Below are 6,000 nucleotides of genomic sequence, written 5' to 3' on the forward strand. Positions count from 1 at the left end.
GCAGTTTACTGAGAGCAGCTATTAATTATACATTTTGCTTAGAGCTACAGATTTACTTTATCATTAATCAAGTTTAAATAATACAAAATTATGAGACCAACATGCTTAAATGTAACAGAGGAAGTTAAATTGGGAATTTTGGAAGAAAACTTTTTAAAATCAAGATGATTTAATAAGTCGACTGCTCAATTACGACTTCGATTAAATTAAGTTTCACACAGAGGCGAAGCAGAGCTTCGCACCATTTGCGATACAGCACAATCATAAAAAAAGCATGAGTCGAAAAAAAAAGATATTGAAAATAACTAGGAGAACCAAAATTTTCGTATGTCTCGATGAAGGACACCTAGGGCTCAGCTAAAGCTGGAGGTAAGTATTTAAAATTTTTTTTGAATTTGTTATACTGATGCTGGACTAAATGCGTAATTCCAAAAATTAGACTATGCCCATAAACTTAAATGTTTCTCAACTAAAGTGAGAAGAGTGAACGTTTTTGAGATTTTGGAATTATCTCAAAAACCTAGCCTTGCTTTTACAAAAAATAAGGAGTAGCCGCTTCTGCAGGAAAAATTTGCGCCACCACTTCTTTCGATTGAAATTATCATCCAAAAAAAATTCAAGTTTCTATAAAAATAGTCAAAATTCAAAAATCAGTAACCTTTTTCTGCTAAACACAGGTCGTGACCGGTAAAGTAGAGAATATTCCCAAAATGCATTTCTCGATTGAACAGTTAACCCGATAATTGGCAAGTAATTTTCGAGTCGAGTAAAAAAACTTCCAAAAAAGGTCCAATTTTTAAAACTTTAACTGGTTTAAAGACCATAACTTTTTTCTAGCAGAAACTGGGCGTAGCAAATTATAAAGTTAAGCTTCCAACTACCTGTTGCGTCGATTAAACCTATGATATCAATTTTGGCTGGATAGTTATCGAGAAAAGACCAAAAAACGGTCAACAAATCAGAGAGTTAACACTTCCGAGAATCATAACTTTCTGTTTTAGAAAAAATTGGTCGTAGCCGCTAATGTAGAAAAAATTCACCGATCTGTTATTTCGATTAAGCCCAAAAATCTAGGTTTGGCCGGGTCGTTCTCGATACTAGTCAAGAAGTTTCAAAAAACGAACAAAAAACCAAAATTTTGACTTTTCCGAGGGCTATGATTTGTTTTGCATAAAAAATTTGGACGTAGTCGCATATGTAAATGAGCTTCACACAACCAGTTCTTTGGATTGAACCCAAAATCTCAGATATAGAAGGGTATTGTTAGCTCGAATTCAACAAAGTTTGAAAAAAAAACGCTCAAAATCTCAAAAATGACTTTTCCGAGGACGATAACTTTTTGTGTGCAAAATTGTGAGTGGCACCGCTAATGCATGGGAGCTTCCCACCACCCGTTATCTTCATTGTACCTAGAACCTCAGGTTTGGGAGATTTGTTTTCGAAAAAAAATTTGAAAGAAAATTTAAAAAACTGTCAAAAAAACTATTCCGAGGGCCAGTATTTTCTGTGCAGAAAAATTTGGGCATAACCGCTTAATAAAGGGAGCTTTTCACTACCATTTTATTCATTGAAACCTAAATATCAGATTTGGTAGGATAGTTTTTGAGAAAACGAAAAAAAAATATCGGTCAAATATTCCCCACAGACGTTTTCGAAGGCTGCAGACAAAAGGGGAAAGCAAAAAGAGCCCAGAGGAGTATGCAGCCACACAAAAAAGTAGGCTATCTTTTTATGTATACCCCTTTTTTGAAATTTAGTAGAAAAATTTTGGGGAAAAATATATTTTTTTTTTGCAAAAAGTATTAAAATTTTCCAGGCGTCTCAAAAAAAAAATAAAAAAACCCTTACATTTTTATAATACCTGTTTTTATCAAACAGGAATTCTAGACAAACATACCATGCTAGACATCTGCAATTCAAATAAGCAACTGGATAAAACTTTCGGAGCGGAAACAAGGCCGACAAGCTTTGAGCAGTCACCTGTTAATCCGAAAAAAAACTTACTAGGTAAAAAACTTTTAAAAGTTTCAAGCCCCTCTGAAACTACCCTGTAATAACTAGCACTCAACCAGTAGTGAAATTTGAAATTTTAAGAAATTGAGCATGTTTGGTTGCTGCAGAAATGATTCAACTGATTTCGTTGAATTATTTGTTAAATAGAAAAAGTCTATATTCCAGTTCAATAACGCTTGCTTATCGCAAGAGTAAAAACTATCTACGAAAGAATTTTGTTCGGCGGAATTTTGTTCAAACTATCAAAGTTTGGCGGAGATTATCAATCAATTGAACAAAAATTTAGAGCGATAGGTTTGCGATAGATGCCTGAAAATCTTCTCCATATGTAATTAGTTCCAAAATTTCCAAAAATTCGAAAGAGGCAGATCGGTGCCCCAAACAAGGAGATACGCAAGTCAATGATATTGAAAAAATACGCAGTTTGAAAAACTTAATACCGAGCTTATATTCGGTCAATATAGGCAAAATTTAAATCAGCGTGTACAAAAAAAAACTTAAAAATTAGAATTCCTCAACACATGAAACAGAGCATCCATAACTTGCCAACCAAAAATATATAGTAAAGTTCATTTAAAAAATTTATATTTAACAAAAATTCATGAGGAACAAGGATAGCCAGTTGCTGTGCAAGTATCGCAGATTGTTACGACCATACTGACAGAAGCAAACAATTCAAATTGAAGAAAAAATTTCAAAAATCGATAAAAAGTTTGACCAATTTTTTAAAATTATTTCATCAATTGACTGAAACATTTCCCGTTCTTTTTTTTTCTAGAAAAAGCAACAGAATTATGTATTTTTTGAGCAGAAAACTTTCATTTTGCATAAGAAAAACTCTTGATCGGACTCGAATCACGACTCTGTGTCACCCAAGGCAGAGACATTGCTTCAGCACGAAAATCACAGATTATTGCATTTGACTCGATTATGAAGTAAGTTGACTCTGTTGAACGCGAAAATTGGCTACAAAGGGAATCATCACACAAACCTCTTGATTGTCAAAAACTTAAATTATTTACTGGAAAAATTTCGAATTCAAGATACTTGCTCACGCGAAAACAAAATCCAGCTTTTGCCATCAACATTAAAACAGACGAAGTAAAGCTTCACACTATAATACATACTTTAAAAAATTATCTGAAAAACTGCCATATATTTCCGTGAGGCTAAATTTTGTAACAGTTGACAATTTGTGACGAGCGACAATTCTTAACAGTACATTCAGCTGGAACACTAATTCACGCGTAGAATTCCTCTCAATCGAATGTAAGCGCCGCGAAGCAAGCCTATTCTAGTTGCGAATGCTTGGTTACGAATTGTCGCTTGCTGGGAATTGTCGTCCTACCGTATATTTCATACATTTCAAAACTTAAGGTTTTCGAAAATATTGTACCTAATTCACACAAAAACACTTAAGATTCCAAAACACTCAATTGACAAACTCAACCAAAGAGTCACTTTTATCGAAGAGAACAGCTTTCTTTAAAGTTTTCTCATTAAACAAGAAAAAAATTTGCGATAAGTTAAAACATGGCCTAATTAAAATAAAACCTACTTATTGCAAATTTTTTTCTTGTTTGATGAAAAAACTTTAAAGAAAGCTGTTCTCTTTCGATAAAAGTGACTCTTGCTGGGAATTGTCGTCCTACCGTATATTTCATACATTTCAAAACTTCATACATGTCAAGCTTAAGGTTTTCGAAAGTATTGCACCTAATTCACACAAAAACACTCAAGATTCCAAAACACTCAATTGACAAACTCAATCAACGAGTCACTTTTATCGAAAGAGAACAGCTTTCTTTAAAGTTTTCTCATCAAACAAAAAAAAATTTGCGATAAGTTAAAACGTGGCCAAACAGCAACCGGCTATACTTATTGCAATACGGAACCCTTTTGACAGTGCATCAGTACTTAGCTACCAAACTGAAGCAATTTATCAAAAACAACTTACAAGTCTTAACTTGGATGTCAAGCTTGAAACGTAGCCAACAGACAATTGGAGAAAAGTCAATGAACGTTAAAGATCAGGGAAAAAACTTATTATTCTTGGAAGAAGTTATCGATTTCAAAATAAAAAATGTAGATCCTTAGGGCTCTTCGAGTTTCAAGACGAATTTATGATTGAACTTTTTTTGATATAATTAACTCAGTTTGAGAAAAATGGACCAATAGGCAAAGTTTTGATTTGGCTGGGAAGTTTGAATATTTAAATCCATTTTCGAAACAAGAAGTTCACGCTTTTTTGTACCATTTCCAAGTTCATTTTTGAGAACGCAATTTACCTAAATTTTAGCAGATGAACTTCGAATTAATTCAAAAAGTGATAATATACCTAGGAGCATTCAAAAAAGCATTAATATGCCTGCAAGCACAACTGTAGAAATTTGAGAATATACGATTTTTTCCTGTTAAAAAACAACAAAAGAAAAATCACCAAGACTCTTCTTCCAGGAGACCAGGAGTCTTCAATTAAAGAAAATTAAGTTTCAACAAACAAATTCCATACCTTCAAGCTCCTGGAAACTCTAGAACTTTATTTCATCAGTTTTTTTCCATAAAACTAGTCCATCTGAGGAAAATGATCAAAAGATAGTTTTTTTCTCAATGGCAATTATGAAAATTGCGATGTGCATTACAAAAAAAAAGAAATAATAACCTTTTTTGCACCTATTCCAGAGCAGAATTCGACGACAGTCAAACCGCGAAAAATCACTATTGAGCTTGAACAACTTATTTTTCTCGAGATCAATGATTTAACAATGTTTACGGTTAGCGTTAAAAATCAATAAAACAATTTTTTAAATGTTCAGAAACATTTTTTCATTAGAAAAAACAAAAAAAAGTAAATTTCTCAGAACCCAATAACAAGCACCATTTGAAACATTGAGATGTCACTCTAAAATAGAAAAAAATGCTGAGCCATGAAATTTCGCGTTGTGCAAGTCTAGCCGACAAAACGTAAGTTACCCAGGAAAACATAAGTTAACACGGGCGGAGCTGCACTTCGCAAACGTAAGCGAGAAAACGGCAAAATGGAAATCAAAAAATAAAAATAGATTTGGAAATTTTTCTATGAGCCGCAATTGAACCAGCGACCTGGAGATTACGATCAGGTCCTCGCATCTGCGGTAAGGTAGCTTGAAAATATGCAAACACTAGCCACTCATACAGCCTATAGAACAGAACAGAAACTATTAAAATGCGAAAGCTATTCATCAAAAATGCCACCAAATGGTTAAAAATTGGATAGGCAACTTAACACTACGCTCGTTTTGCTAGCTCACATGTGCAATTACAATTGCAAAATTACAGTTTTTGACCAGACTCGAACCACCGGTCTTTGTCGTCCCACTTACATGACTTTACATTCGCTCAACCAGGGCAAAATTAGTTGCCGTAAATTAATTTGCTTTTAAGAAAGCTGTGCAGCGCAGAGGAGTCCAGTGAGCAAAAAGTTTAGTACCTGGCTGCATTAGCCTTGCTAATAATCACCCAAAACAAAATGCAAGATCGTGAAACGAAAAAAAAATCTTTCAAATCATGAATCCAATTTAAAAATTTATTATGGAAATTTACACATTAAGCTGCTATAACGACAAAGCATAACTTTGAAGCCATTGGTCGACCAGAAACTGCTTTGAATAAACAGTCACATATTATGCTGACAAAATATCCTGATAGTCGTCAAATCAAATGTCATTTCGAAAAAAAATTTAGATGGCTTGTTTAAGACATAATACTCACAGAAGGACGATGAAATTTCTCGCAGGAAAAAACATAGAACAGAGTTGCAATACCATTGCTGATCACAATGATATTAGTCTCCAGAATTAAAGTCTAATCCTTCCGACTTTCCCTTCGGTCTCCGAAGGACAAGCTTTTGCTCATAAATACTCCTTTTCTCAACTTTCTATAAAATTTGATATTTTTAGTGCTAAATTAACATTTAACTTTTCTGACAATAAAAAACTGCCTGTTTTC

The sequence above is a fragment of the Symsagittifera roscoffensis genome, chromosome 2 (genome assembly GCF_963678635.1).
Source record: "Symsagittifera roscoffensis chromosome 2, txSymRosc1.1, whole genome shotgun sequence".
Taxonomy (NCBI): Eukaryota; Metazoa; Xenacoelomorpha; order Acoela; family Convolutidae; genus Symsagittifera; species Symsagittifera roscoffensis.